This window comes from Molossus molossus, unplaced genomic scaffold (genome assembly GCF_014108415.1).
Source record: "Molossus molossus isolate mMolMol1 unplaced genomic scaffold, mMolMol1.p scaffold_m16_p_7, whole genome shotgun sequence".
Classification (NCBI taxonomy): Eukaryota; Metazoa; Chordata; class Mammalia; order Chiroptera; family Molossidae; genus Molossus; species Molossus molossus.
Window position 1 is genome coordinate 76,466,087 of NW_023425401.1, and position 16,957 is coordinate 76,483,043.

At 35.8% G+C, this 16,957-nt stretch overlaps 1 pseudogene; it reads right to left on the minus strand.

The window, feature by feature from the left end:
- Positions 1 to 16,603, minus strand: part of LOC118619658 — a 101,070-nt pseudogene extending 84,467 nt beyond the window's left edge.
- Between the last annotated feature and the right edge of the window lie 354 nt (positions 16,604 to 16,957).

Below are 16,957 nucleotides of genomic sequence, written 5' to 3' on the forward strand. Positions count from 1 at the left end.
TGGCATGAAGTAATAAAGGTCATGAAAGACAAGGATCTGAATCCAAGACTGCTCTATCCAGCAAGGCTATCATTCAAAATAGAAGTTCAAATAAAGAGTTTCCCAGACCAAAAAAAAAAAAAAAAAAAGTCTAAGGGAATATATTAACACCAAACCAGCATGGCAAGATATGCTGAGAGGACTGCTGTAATTAGTAGAAGAAATAGGAAGAAAAATAAAACTTCACTAAACAAAAATGGAAATAAATAAGTACATATCAATTAGCACCTTAAATGTGAATGGTTTGAATGCTCCGATAAAAAGACATAGAGTATATGACTGGATAAGAAAGCATGACTCACATATATGTTGCCTACAACAGACCCACCTCACAACAAAAGACTCATATGGGTTGAAAGTGAAGGGATGGAAAAAAATCTTTCAATCAAACAGAAAGGTAAAAAAGCTGGGGTAGGAATACTCGTATCTGATAAAGTAGATTTCAAAATGAAGACCATAACTGGAGACAAAGAAGGCCACTACATAATATTGAAAGAATCTCTCCAACAGGAAGATATAACCTTGGTAAACATATATGCACCCAACATAGGAGCACCAACATATATTAAAAATCTTCTAGAGGACTTTAAAGGAGAAATCAACAGCAATGCAATCATAGCAGAGGACTTCAACACTCTGGTGACATCCCTGGATAATCTTCTAGACTAAAAATTAACTGGGAAACACAGAGTCTAATGAAGCACTAGATCAAATGGATTTAATAGATACCTAGAGAGAATTACATCCCAAAACTGCAGAATTCACATTTTTTGCAAGTGCACATGAGACTTTCTCAAAGATAAACCACATATTAGGACACAAACTAAGTTTCTACATGTTCAAGAAGATTGAAATCATATCAAGCATCTTCTCAGATCACAATGGCATGCAACTAGAAATCAATTGCAACAAAAACATAAAAAGACATTTGAACACATGGAGTCTAAATACCATGTTATCGAACAATGAATGAGTTACCATGGAGATCAAGGAAGAAATTAAAAACTTCCTGGAAATCAATGAAAATGAACACACAACAACACAAAATCTATGGGATGCAGCGAAAGCAGTTCTGAGAGAAAAGTTCATAGCACTACAGGCCTACATCAAGAAGCAAGAAAAATTTCTGAGAAACTATCGAACCTCACAACTTAAAAAAACAGAAAGCAAGCAAACAAACAAACAGACAAAACCCAGAGTAAGTAGAAGGAAGAATATAGTAATGATCAGAGCAGAAACAAATGACATAGAAACCAAAAAACAAAAACAAAAAACAAAAAACAACAATTCAAAGGATCAATGAAACAAAGAGCTGTGGTACTTTGAAAAGATACATAAGATTGATGGACACTTAGGTAGACCCACCAAGAAAGAAAGATAGAGAGCCCAAATACTCAAAATCAGAAATGATGGAGGAGAAATAATAACTGACAACACAGAAATACAATGAGTTGTTAACAAATGTTATGAACAAATATATGGTAACAATCTAAGCAATATAGACAAATTTGTAGAAACATAGTCTTCCACAAGTCTGAACTGGGAAGAGAGAAAACTTGAACAGACCAATCACAACAGAAGAAATTGAAGAAGTAATCAAGACTCTCTCAGCAAACAAAAGCCCAGGCCCAGATGCCGGCAAGGGGGAGTTTTACCAAACATTCAAAGCAGAACTAATACCCATTCTCCTCAAACTATTTCAAAAATTTCAAGAAGAAGGAAGACTTCCAAACGTGTTTTATGAGGCCAGCATAATTCTAATTACAAAACAAGAAAAAGACACTACAAAGAAAGAAAACTACAGACCAATATCCCTGATGAACATAGATGCCAAACTGAACAAAATACTAGCAAATCGAATACAGCAATACATAAAAAAAAAAAAAAAAAAAATTATTCATCATGACCATGTGGGATTCATCCCAGGATGCAAGGCTGATACAGTATTTCCAAATCAATAAATGTGATACACCACATAAACAAAATGAAAGATAAAAATCATATGATCATATCAATAGACGCTGAAAAAACTCCTCACAAAATTCAGCACCCATTTCTGATAAAAACGCTCAGCAATCTGCGAACAGAGAGATCATATCTCAACATAATAAATGCCATATATAAAAGACCTACAGTCAACATCATATTCAATGGGCAGAAACTAAAAGCATTTCCCTTAAGAACAGGAAGAAGACAGGGATGCCCAGTTTCACCACTTTTATTTAACATGGTATTGGAAGTCTCAGCCACAGCAATCAGACAGGAGGAAAAAGTAAAAGGGACCCAAGTGGGAAAAGAGAAATTGAAACTGTCATTATTCTCAGATGACATGATACTATACGTAAAAAACCCCAAAGACTCCATAAAAAATTTACTAGCCTTAATAAATGAATTTGGCAAAGTAGCAGGATACAAAATTAACATCAAGAGATTGAGGGCATTCTTATACTCCAATTAGGAACCCACAGAAAGAACTAAATAAAAAACTAAATAAATAACAATCTCATTTATCATCTCAGCAAAAAAAAAAAAAAATTCAGATACCTAGGAATAAACTTAACCAAGAAATAAAGGCCCTATTAGCAAAAAACTACAAGTCATTGGAAAAGAAATAAAGGAAGATATAAAAAAGTGGAGGCATACACCTTGTTCATGGATTGGAAGTATCAACATCATTTAAATGTCTGTACTACCCAAAGCAATAAAGATTCAATGCAATCGCCATCAAAATACCAACCACATACTTCACAGAAATAAAACAAATACTTCAAAAGTTTATATAGAACCAAAAAAGACCTCAAATAACCACAGCAATCTTGAAAAAGAAGAACAAAATTGGAAGAATCACATTACCAGATTTCAGGTTATACTACAAAGCCACTGTAATCAAAACACTCTGGTACTGGCACAAGAACAGGCATATAGACCAGTGGAACAGAACAGAGAACCCAGAAATGGACCCAAGGCAATATGCTCAATTAATATTTGACCAAGGGGGCACGAGCATACAGTGGAGTAAAGACAGCCTCTTTAATGAATGGTGTTGGGAAAATTGGACAGCTACATGCAAATAAATGAAACTAGACCATCAACTTACACCATTCACAATAATAAACTCAAAATGTAAAAAAGACTTAACTGTGACTCATGAATCCATAAAAATCCTAGAAAAGAATGTAAGCAACAAAATTTCAGACATCATATGCAGCAGAGGTTTTTCTGATACATCACCTAAGGTAATAGAAACAGAGGAGAAAATGAACACATGGGACTACGTCAAACTCAAAAGCTTCTGTATAACAAAAGATACAATCATCAAACTGCAAAGGCAACCCACTGTATGGGAGAGCATAATTGCCAATGATATATCAGATAAGGGGTTAATTTCCAATATACAAAGGGTGCTTACACAACTCAACAAAAAGAAGACAAAGAACCCAATTAAAAATGGGCAGAGGAACTAAATAGACACCTCTCCAAGCAGGACATACAAATGGATAAGAGACATATGAATAAATGCTCAACATCACTAATCATCAGAGATATGCAAATTAAAACAACAATGAGATATCACCTCACACCTGTCAGAATGACAACCATCAACAAATTATCAAACAACAAGTGTTGGCAAGGTGTGGAAAAAAAGGGGAGTTTAGTACACTGCTGATGAAAATGCAGACTGTTGCAGCCACTATGGATTATACTGTCATAGAAGAGTATAATTTGTTATTTATAACTCTGGCTCTAGTGGGTGGTTCTAGTGCTCCAAAATTACAAAATACAAGATAGAATTGCTCATTGAACTCTTCAAACATCACTGATGATTAGAAAGAAAACAAAAAACAAAAGAAGACAAAACCCTCCTTTATGGATATGTGGAGGCAGTGGCAATGCTGGAGAGCATCAGCTCCTGATGATAAAGATATGATACTCCTCCTTCTTATCATTTCATACTTTGATCTGTCCCACAATGTACCATAGCTTCAAACCAATCACTCAGGGACTAGCTTCTAGATTTTTTTCTGTTTTGCGTTTGACACTTGAGGCTTAATAATAAGTTATCTGCCTACAGCAGAAATAACTTAATCTTGTACAATATGGTAAACCTTCGCCTTGATGGTAGGAGTGAGGAAAATAATGTTGATTAAAGAACTTTGTGTAAATATATTGTAGCATGGGTACAATAATTACATACCATATTTAAAATGCTGTAGCATCTAACATTTACTCTGGCATTTCTTGTGTCCACAAGAAATTCTACTTAAGAAATTAGAAAAGTGTTTTATAAAATCTGACAACACACATGTCAATATTCTGTCTTCTAAAAGTTGCCCCTGAGATAATGGGTTACATGTACGTGGTTCAACTGAGAGGTTATGCATGGAAGCACAAGGTGAGAATGGCAGAATAAGAAGGGAAGAGAGTCATAAAGAGAGTGCACTCAGGGGTAAGTTACCGCTGGGAATCCTTAAAAGACAATGTAAATACACCTCAAAAAAAAAAAAAAAAAAAGATAGGTAGGGTACTTTGCCATCAGTGTTTGAGGGTGGCTCTTTGGGGTTTTAAAAACAAAGAAATTTGGACCTACCATGTACTACTGGTTAACATGACTTTAGGTAGAGAGAAACACTGGTTCTTAAGGTAGAAACCATGGGTATATAAAATAAAAACATCAAAACTAGAGGTGAACACCAGAATTGACTGAGGGAATATGAGTAAAGCACTGTTTTGTCTACTACAACAAATCTAGATCAATTATGGTTGATGTAAGCTAGGAAAAAATAAAAAAAAAAAAGCAAAGACTGAGTGTGAAAAGTTATTGGCGGCAGCTAGTGAATAGATAATATAAATCCACTCTGCTCTCTCTTTCTCTCTTATTCCTCTTCTCTCAGCAGATTTTCTGTCCTCACACTAAACTTCCATATACTCATAATCACTCATAATCACATGAGTTCCACCCATTTTTACATTCCATGAATCTGCACTCTGCATTCCCTCTCTATCACTTAGAAGAGCCAAATTAAGTGGAGGTAAGCAATTGATCAGATATAGAATTCAGAATAGTGATTATAAGTATGTTCAACAGCAAGAAAAAAGATATAGAAATTATAAAAAAGAGCCAGTAAACAATGAAGAACAACATGTCTGAAATAAAAAAATACACTGAAAGTAATAAACAGTAGGTACAATGAAGCAGAGGATCAAATCAGTGATTTAGAAGAAAAGAAAAAACAAACAGCCAATAAGAATAGCAAAAAAAAAAAAAAAAAAAAAAAGACCTTTAAAAAATGAGGAGAGTTTAAGGGATCTTTGGGACAATATGAAATGTAACAGCAACCATGTGATAGGGGTACCAGAAGAAGAAGAAGAGAGAGAAAGGGATCAATAGCTTCTTTGAAGAAATGATTTCTGAAAAATTTCTGAAACTGGTGAAGAAAAAACATTGAAGTCCAGGAAGCACAGTGAGTTCCAAACAGGATAGACCCAAAGAGGTCCACACCAAGATATCATAATTAAAATATCATAAGTTAAAGACTAGGAGAGAATCTTAAAAGCCACAAAAGAAAGGCAGTCAGTTACCTACAAGTGAGCTCCCATGAGAGGGTCAGCTGATTTCTCAACAGAAACATTTCAGACCAGAAGGATTTGATATGAAATATTTAAAGTGATGAAAAAGAAGAACCTACAACCATGGCTACTTTTGCCCTTGGTGTTCTTTTCCCTTACTTGGCACAGAGACTGTCCAGGGAGTGAATATGTTTGCTGATAGCAATATTGGAACCACCAATGAGCTAGTAGTAAGAAAGTTGTTCAGTGCCTTTGGGGCTGTGCTTACAATAAAGAAAGAATTGCCTTGAAGGTTAACCTGAAAGAGGGACACAGAACTCAGAAAGACAGATGTTTTCATCATTCATTCCCCAATATATCATCCATCCAGTGCTTTTCCCTCTTGCCCCTTGGCTTCTTTAAATTTTACAAATATATATTTTATTTTCAAAGTAACATGTATTTGTATTTATTTGTTGACATTAATAGAGGTAATTAAGGAAAACACCTGATCTTTGGTAAAGGGTAACTACCAACATTTTACTCACACACACACACACAGTATATATGTTTATTTTTCTTTAATAAAAAAAGGATTTACAAAGAATATGTGAGAGGTAGCAAGAAACACACATAATTATTGTTTCTTATTGCATTATTTATTCAAAACTGCATTATATTTTCTTTTAATTAAACTTTTTTATTACATAAATATATAGTCTTGAAATGGCATATTCCTACAGTTGAATAAAGGGTTTGACATCTCCTAAACTTGCATGCTCAATTTTATTGATATTGTAATAAAAAAGGATTATGAGCCCAGCTGGTGTGGCTAACATGGTTGAGCACTGTCTCATGCACCAAGAGGTCATTGGTTTGATTCCTAGCTGGGACACATGCCTGGGTTGCAGGTTCAATCCCTAGTATGAGACATGCACGAGGGAGCAGATTGATGTTTCTATCTTATCAATGTTTCTATCTGTCTCTCTTTCTAAAATCAATACAAATATATTTTTAAATAAATAAATAAATAAATAAATAAATAAATAAATAAATAAATAGAATTGAGGGAGAAATAAAGTGTTTCCCAGACAAGAAAAAGCTAAAGTAGTTTGTTACTACCAAACCAGTATTATAAGAAATGTTAAAAGGGCTTGCTTTAAGAAACAGAAGAAGTCCTGGCCCATATGGCTCAGTGATTAAAGTGTCAGCCCACAGACCAAAGGGTCGTAGGTTCAATTCCTGGTCAAGAGCATGTACCTGGGTTGCAGATTTGATCCCCATCCGTGGTCAGGGTAGGGCAGGAGGCAACAATTAATGTCTCCCTCTCACATCAATGTTTTTCCCTCTCTCTTTCTCTACCCCTTCCTCTCTCCCTTCTACTCTTTCTAAAAGTCAATGGAAAAAGATGTCCTCAGGAGAAGATTTACAAACAAATATAAAGAAAACAAACAACAACAACAACAACAACAAAAAACAGAGGAACATAGTTAAAAAAATAATAAGGCAATAAATACATACATATCATTAATCACTTTACATGTAAATGGCTTAAGTGCTCTAGTTCAAAAGATTTAAGGTAGCTAATGAATAAGGAAACAAGATCCATCACATGCTCTCCTTAAGAAACTCACCTCAAAATAAGAGATACACTTAAACTAAAAGTAAAGGGATAGAACAAGATATTACATACAACTGGAAAGAGAAAAAACAAAACAAAACAAAAAAAACACCAAACAATTGGTGTAGCAATACTTATATCTGACAAAATTGACTTTAAAACCAAGAATATCGTAAAAGACAAAGAAGGACACTACATAATAGAAGGATCAATCTACTAACAATATATAACCACTTTAAACTTTTATGCATCCAACATAGGAGCACCTAAATATGTAAGGCAAATCTTGATGTACATTAAGAGAGAGATTGATAGTAATACAGTTATAATAGATTTTATTTATTTTTAATTTTTTATTTATTAATTTTTTTTTGTTACAGATGTTTCTCATTTTTCCCCCATTAACACACTTCTCCTCTTGCCCCCCGCCCTATCCTCAGCTTTGTTGTTTATGTTCTTGGTCAGGCAAACATGCATGTAAGTTCTGTGGTTTATCTCTTTCCCCACAACCCCGCTTCCTCTGAGGCTTGTCAGTCTGTACCCCATCTCCATGTCTCTGGGTTAATTTTGTTCAGCAGTTTGTTTAGTTCATTATATTCCACAAATAAGTGAGATTATGTGATATTTGTCTTTCTCTACTTGGCTTGTTTCGCTTATCATAATACTCTCCAGGTCCTTCCATGCTATCTCAAAGGATGTGAAATCTTTTTATCTTACAGCTTCATAGTATTCTATTGTGTACATGTACCACAGCTTTTTAATCCACTCATCTACTGATTGACACTTGGGTTGTTTCCAGATCTTAGCTATTGTAAATGGTGCTGCTATGAACATGGGATAAAATATATTCTTTCTGATTGGTGTTTCAGGCTTCTTAGGGTATATTCCTAGAAGTGGGATCAGTGGGTAAAATGGCAGTTCAATTTTTAATTTTTTTTTTATCCTCACCCGAGGACATTTTTCCATTTCTTGTACAGATAGAGTGGGAGGGAGAGAGAGGAAGAGAGTGAGAGAAAGAGAAACATCAATGTCAAAGGGACACATCGAGTGGCTGCCACCCGCATGACCAACCAGGGCCGGGGACAAACTTCAACTGAGGTACTCACCCTTAGTGGGAACCAAAACCAGGTCTCTCTGGATTGCAGGCTGACACTCTAACTGCTGAGCCAAACAGACCAGGGCTAATTTTTTGAGGTAACACCATATTGTTTTCCACAGTGGCTACACCAGTCTGCATTCCCACCAGCAATGCACTAGAGTCCCCTTTTCTCCACACCCTCATCAACACTTGTCATTTGATGATTTGTTGATAGCAGCCATTCAGACAGGTGTGAGGTGATACCTCATAGTTGTTTTAATTTGCATCTCTCTGATGATTAGTGATGTTGGGCATATATCTCTTGGTCATTTGTATGTCCTTATAATAGGGGATTTTAGCACCCCACTGACATCAATGGACAGATCTTCCAGATGGAAAATCAATAAGGAGATGACAGCTTCAAATTACATACTAGATCAAATGGATTTAATTGATATCTTCATAGCATTCCAACCCAAGGCAGCAGAATATACATTCTTTTCATGTGCACATAGAACATTCTCTAGGATAGACTATATATTAAGATAAAAAAAAATTATCAGTACATTTAAGAAGACTGAAACCATACCAAGCATCTTCTTGAAATAAAGATGAACAATACACAAAGACATGGACACTAAATACCATGTTACTAAATAATAAATGGGTTAACAATGAGATCAAGGAAGAAAACAATAGACACCTTGAAACAAATGAAAATGAGAACAAACAACTCAAAATCTGTGGGGTGCAGGAAAAAGAGTCCTAAGAGGAAAATTCATAGCATTACAGGCCTATCTCAATAAATAAGTAAAAGTTCAAATAAACAATCTAACTTTACACTTAAAGGAACTTGTAAAAGAATAACATGCAAAGTCGGAGTGACTAGAGGGAAGAAAATAATAAAGATCAGAGCAGAAATAAACGAAAAAGAGTCTAAAAGACAATACTAAAGATAAGTAAAACGAAGAGCTGGTTCTTTTAAAAGATAAACAAGATCGACAAACCTTTAACCAAAATCATCAAGAGAAAAAGAGAGTGGAACAGAATAAATAAAATCAGAAATGAAAGAAGAGAAGTAACAACTGAAAATGGGAAATACAAAAGATTGTAAGAAAATATTATGGACAATTATATGTCAACAAATTGGATAGTCTAGAAGAAATGGATAAATTCCTAAAAATTGCAGGCTCCAAAACAAAATCAGGAAAAATCAGGTAATCTAAATAGACAGATTAGAACTAGTGAAATTGAAGCAGTAAAACAAACAAAGAAACTAACTAACTAACTAACTAACTAACTAACAACAACAACAAAAAACGAAAAACTCTCAAAAAACCAAAGCCCTGAACCAGAAGGCTTTACAGGTGAATTTTACCAGACATTCAAACAAAAGTTAACACCTATCCTTCCCAAACTATTCTAAGAAATTCAAGAAGAGAAAAAAAACCTCCAAGTTTATTTTTTGAAGCAAGCATAATCTTACATCCAAAACTAGATAAAGACATTACAAAGAAATAAATATGTAGGCCAATATGCCTGATGAACATAGCTACTGAAATCCTCAACAAAATATTAACAGACTAAATTCAGCAATACATTAAAAACATCATACACTATGACCAAGTGGGATTTATTCCAGGATGAAAAGTTGGTACAATATCCACAAAACAATAAACTTGATATACCACATAAAAAATTGAAAGATAAAAACCACATTGTCATACGAGTAGATGCAGAAAAAAACATTTGATAAAATTTAGCACCAATTTATGAGCGAAAGTGTCCACAAAGTGGGAATAGAGGGAAGAAAATTTCAATGTAGTTAAGGCCGTATATGACAAATCCACATCAACATCATAGTGAATGGACAAAAACTCAAAGCCTTCCCCTTAAGATTGGGAATGAGACATAGTACTGTCTATCCACAGCAATCAGACAAGAAGAGGAAATCAAAGATATCCAAATTAGAAAAAAGAAAACTGCAAACATTATTTGCAGATTATATCATATTTTATTTAGAAAACTCTATGGATTACACACACACACACACACACACACACACACACAGTACTAAAACTAATAAATGAATTTAGTAGTAGGATACAAAATGAATATCCAGAAATTTGTTGCATTTTTATACACAAATAATGAAATACCAAGGAAACTAAAAAAGTGGTGATATTCTCAACTGCTTCAAAAAAGCATACAATTCCTAGGGATAAATTTAACTAAGCATGTAAAAGACCTGTACTAGAAACATATTAGACCCTGAAGAAAGAAATTGAGAAAGATACAAATAAATAGAAGCATATATTGTGTTCATGGATAGGAAGAATTAATATCATTAAAATGTCCATACTACCCAAAGCAATCTACACATTCAACACAATTCCTATCAAGATGCCAATGGAATATTTCACAGAACTAGAACAAATGTTTCAAAAATTTATATGGAACCACAAAAGACCTTGAATAGCAACAGTGATCTTGAGAAAGAAGAACAAAGTTGAAAGAGTCACCCTACCTGATATCAAGCTATACTATAAGGCTATAGTAATCAAAAGAGCATGGAACTAGCATAAAAACAGACACATAGATCAATGGAACAAAAAAGAGAGCCCATAAATAAACCCACAATTTGATGGTCAATTAATGTTTGACAAAGGAGGCAAAAACATCAATTGATTAAAGACAGTTTATTCAATAAATGGTGTTAGAAAAATTGGATTGATGTGTGCAAAAAATGAAAATAGACCACCTTCTTACACTGTACACAAGAATAACTCAAAATAGATTAAAGACTTAAATGTTAGACTCAAAATCATAAAAATCCTGGAATAAAACTTAAGCAGTAAAAATCTCAGACTTTTCTCATAGCAATTTTTTTGATATATTGCCTTGGACAAGGGAAAAAAAATAAAACAAATGGGACTTAATCAAACTAAAGAGTTTTTGTACAGCAACAGAAACCATTAACAAAATGAAAAGACAACCCACGGAATGGGAGAAGATATTTGTCAATGATTCATCTGATAAAGGGTTAAAATCCAATATTTATAAATAATTTATAAAACTCAACACCAAGAAAACCACAATCCAATTAAAAATGGGCAAAGACCTGAATAGAAACTTCTCCAGAGGATATATAGATGGTCAATAGATATATTAAAAGATGCTTAATGGCACTAATCATCGGAAAAATGCAAATTAAAACCACAATGAGATATGATCTTGTGCACCCTTGGTGGGAATGCATATTGGTTCAGCCACTGTGGAAAGCAATATGGAGTTACCTCAAATAATTAAAAATAGAATTACCTTTTGTCCTAGCAACTCCACTTCTGGGAATTTATTCAAAGAAACCCAAAACACTAATTCAAAAGAATGTATGTGCCCCTACATTCATTGCAGCATTATTTACAATAGCCAAGATTTGAAAGCAGCCCAATTGTCCATCTTTAGATAAGTGGATAAAAAAAGATGTGGTATATTTACACAATGGAAATGCTCCTCTGCCATAAAAAGAAATAAATTTTTGCCCTTTGTGACATCATGGAATGATGGAGAACATTATGCTAACTGTAATAAGACAGTCAGAGAAAGGCAAGTACCACATTACTTCACTCATATGTGGAATTTAATGAACAAACTAAGATATCAAGCAAAATAGAGACAGATTCATAAGTAGAAAGCAGATAGACAGCAGCTCAAAGGTAAGATGGGGAGAAGGATTGAGGAAAAATTAAAGAAGAGAGAGAGAACTCATGATCATGGACAACAGTGTGGTGATGTTATGAAAGGCAGGGGAGGAAGGAGGTATAAGAAGGTATAGAAGGGTTAAATGGTAATGAAAAAATGAAATAAAATAAAATAAAATAAAAAAACAAAGATAAGGAAAAAAAGTTGTACTTACCTTACCTAATTACTAATTTCCTCAGAAATACTTTTTGCTTTCAAAGTGACATATTATTATCTGATCAACTTTTATATACTAAATATTTTTTTATTACAAAATTATCTCAACCAAAGATATTTAAAATTTGTCAATGGACTAATAGATATTTAATACCTTAAGGGGATAATTAATGTAACACTTTTAAGTAAAATGGCAGGTTGATGGTAGAAGAATTTGGAGGGTTAGAAACATTCTTATTTATGAACTTTTCCCTCAATGTTTGATTAAAAAATATACACCATCTGAAACACCAGTCAGAAAGAATATATGTACCCCTATGTTCATAGCAGCACTATTTACAATCACTAAGATCTAGAAACAGCCCAGGCGTCCATCAATAGATGAGTGGATAAAAAAGCTGTGGTACATATACACAGTGGGATATAATGCAGCTGTAAGAAAGATCTCTTATCCTTTGAGACAACATGGAAGGACCTGGAGAGTATATCCTAAGTAAAACAAGCCAATCAGAGAAAGACAAATATCACATGATCTTACTTATTTGTGGAATATAATGAACAAAACAAATGGATGAACAAAATAGACCCAGAGACATAGAAGTAGGGTATGGACTGACAAACTTCGGGGAGGGGGGTAGGAGGGGTGGGAAGAGATAAACCAAAGAACTTATATGCATGTATAAGTAACCATGGACATAGACAACAATGCTGGGGATGGGGCAGGGTGGGGGAGCGGGAGGAGGATGTCAATGGGGAAAAACATAGAAAAATCTGTAACAAAAATAAATTAATAATAAAAAGAAATATAGACCATTTGGACAGTCACAGAGAATAATATTATATTGAAAAGTCTGACAAACCAGCTTTAACTATACTTATTATTTAACTTAGTTCCGCATTTTAAAAAAATTCTCATCCAAGTATATTTTTCCATTTTTATTCAAATAAAGTAGGAGGGAGGAAGAGAGATAGAAACATCAATGTCAGAGAGACACACCAAGTGGTTGCCTCCCACATGACCCCAACCAGGGCTGGGACAAACTGCAACTGAGGTATGTGCTCTTGACTGGAATTGAACCCGCAACTCATTGCTCTGCAGGCCTATGCTCTAACTGCTGAGCCAAACCAGCCAGTGCTCCCCATGAATTTTTAAGTAGATACAAAATTGAAACTGTTTATTTTCTGTCAATTTTATTTCCATTCTGTATAAGAGTTTGTGGGGGAGGCAGCTTAAAGGGCACCAGAGACATATGAGGAAGAACTGAGCTGTTTGACCTTGGGACGAGGCCTGGAGAGGCAGCTTTTTCATGGACAGATGTGCCGGTGGAGGCCATTGGTCCTTTGGTGCGTCCTTCCCCAGGGTGGAAGATGACTGCTTTATCTGGGACTCCAGCAACCTGGTTTACACAGCCCTGTTTTGGTGATTCCCTAAGGCCCTGCCTGCCACACCCAGCTTTCCAGCCCAGTGAAGCTGTTTCCAATGGCTTTACCAAAGGATTGGCCTGTCTTTGATCCTGCTTCAGATTTTCTCAAATTCTCTCAAGCAAGCAGCATCTGGTCTCAGTGAGCCTCATACCTCTTGTTAAGTGCCCCCAGGCCTGGCACTGGAACCAGACAGCCTTTGTTCACAACTTGGCTTTTCCTGAGCACCTCCAAGCCAAGCACAAGAAGCAGCCATTGGCATATCATTTTGTAGCTTATGCCTGGTGGCCCTGGGCAGAACAAAGGCAGTGGCTCACCTTGCCCCAGAGCCAGCATACCTAGTGAACAGGTACAGACCACATTGAAGCATCACCACCCAACCACCTCCACAAGTGACACACTCAATGAATGGACTCAGTGGGTACCAGAGCCCTGCTGAAGTAAGTCTTGCTCTGTGTGGTGGGCCTCTACACTGCTGCTCCTCCAAAGGAGTCAGGGGCCAGTGGTCAGTGGGCACAGCCTGTTCTTGCAACTGATTAACCTGATTAAATCCCTCCCATTGATGTGCCAACAGCAATCAAGACTCAATTACAACAGAAGGGTGTATAGTCCACACTAGGAGTGCACCTCAAGGACCCAGCTGGGGTGATCAGGGAGGTTGTGCCACTGGATCCTACAGGACACTTACAATAATAGGCCACTCTATGAAGCCTAGGAGATATAGCAACTCTACTTGATACATAGAAACAAACACAGGGAAGCAGCCAAAATGAGGAAACAAAGAAACATGTCCCAAATAAAAGAAAATAACAAAACTCCAGGAAAAGAACTAAATAAAATGGCAATAAACAGATGCAGAGTTCAAAACACTGGTTATAAAGATGGTCAAGGAATTTAATGAGACCTTCAAGGAATTTAGTGAGACTTTCACAAAACTTAGTGAGAATTTCAAGTTACCTAAAGAGAACTCCAAGGAACTTCGTGAAAACATCAACACCATAAAAATAGACCAGTCAGAAGGAAGCACAACTGAAATAAAAAATAATTTACAGGGAATCAATAGTAGAGTAGGTAAAGCCAAGAAGCAAACCATCAATTTGGAATATAAGGAAGCAAAAAACACCCAATCAGAACAACAACAACAACAAAAATAAAATAAAATAAAATAAAATAAAATAAAATAAAATTTTAAAAAATGAGCATAGTGTAAGAAGCCTCTGGACAACTCCAAGCATGCCAACATTTGCATCATGGGGGTTCCAGAAGGAGAAAAGAGAGAGCAAGAAAATGAAAAAAACTTGTTTAAAAAAATAATGACAGAAAACTTGCCTCACTTGGTGAAGAAAAAAGACATACAAGTGCAGGAAGCACAGAGAGTCCCAATCGAGATGAACCCAAAGAGGGCCACACCAAGACACACCATCATCAAAATGTCAAAGGTTAAAGACAAAGAGAGAATCTTAAAAGCAGCAAGAGAAAAGCAGTTTGTTACCTATAAAGGAGCTCCCATAAGACTGTCAGCTGATTTCTCAAAAGAAACTTTGCAGATCAGAAAGGAGTGGCAAGAGATATTAAAAGTGATGAAAAGCAATGACCTACAGTGAAGATTACTCTATTCTGCAAATCTATCATTTAGAATTGATAGACATATCAAAAGTTTCCAAGGCAAGAAAAAACTAGACAAGTTCATCACCACCAACCAGTATTATATGAAATGTTAAAGGGACTTCTTGAAGGAGAAGAAGAACAAAAATATGGACAATAAAATGGCAATTAATACATATCTATCAACAATTGAATCTACAAACAAAATGAGCAAGTAGAACAGAAGCACTCTTAGATACAGAGAACTTTCTGTTGCTTGCCAGATGGGAGGGGGTTGGAGGATGGGTGAAAAAGAAGAAATTAAGAAGGACCAATTTGTTGTTAGACTGATGAACCTCAAAGTGAATGTGAGAAGGAGGGCAGGATGAGATAAGCCAAATAACTTCTATGCATAACCAATGAACACTGACAATAGTGTGGGGTAGGTAGGAGAAGGTGGGATTGGGGAGGAGGAGGTCAATGGGGAAAAAAGGGGGTACATCTGTAATACATTCAACAATAAAAAAGGTTTTAAAAAGAACAGCTGAAGACCATTCAATGGTTGTTCCTACTCATTCAGTGTCCTGAGCAATGGGAAACAGTCTTCAGTGGAAGGCTGAGCACTCCAGTCTTCAGTAGGAAACTTCTGAATCAGCACAGAAAGCACTACATACCTTCAGGCCCCCCTGTAACCCCAGGTTGAGCTGCAGTGAACTCAGGAGCTTGAGCAGTTCATTCACTCTGAAATTTCACCTCTTCCTTTTCAATCTCTTCAGGATCTCTGAAGAAGCAGAAACCATGCATACACCTCCATGGGTATTCACAGGAGATCATGTCATGCATGTAAAAGAACTTCCAGGGCCAGCATCCATCACATCAGACACATAGAGTGAGTTCCCTTTTAGTTACAAGGGATGGTAATATCAACATAACATAGAGGAGAGTCTGTGTTACACAGAGCAATGATAGGCAGGTTAACATAGGATGCCTCTGTTAACATAGGAAGCTGGCAGTCATCCCTGGGATCTTTAAACCACCAGAAGTTAGTCTCCTGGAAGGCTGCTTGGATCTGGTTGATAAAATTTCCCAGAGTAAGTGGCCAGAAATGGGGGTGGCTCCAGTGGCAATATCAAACTTCAGCACAGCTTCCTGGCCAGTATTCCTGGAGGAACTGACATCAGTGGGTTTTCAGTGGCAACAATGGCACAAGCTGCCAGCATAAGCTTCTCACAGTTTCTCTTCAGATTTATGATGTAGATGCCATCACTCTTTCTTTTGTAGATGGACTGTTCCATTTGGAAGTCAAGGTTGGTGCCACATAAGTGGCTTTCTGCTGCAAGGAATTTGAGGACATCCTCCTACTTCATTTGTGAGACACCAAGGGCTCCAGACATTGAGAAAGTTTCCTTTAAGTTATGTGGGAACCAAAACCAACACCATATGGGCCCCACTCTGGATAGCATGGAAAGGTTTCCCCATAAAGTTTATTGAAGAACCATTTAAATAAGGTTTAACCTATTCTCTTTATTACCATTTAAAATGTAATATTTGACATATATGTGTGTGTATGTATATATTTCACAAATACCTATGAACTCACTACACAATCTGAGAATGAAAATTTTAACAATATCTTGGCATGCATCTATCTACTCTTCTTTCTGCCCTCTTTACCTCACTCCAGAAGTAACTAACCCATTTCCTTATTTATATATTTGTCATTATTTTTTTAAAGTGGTTTTTATCAT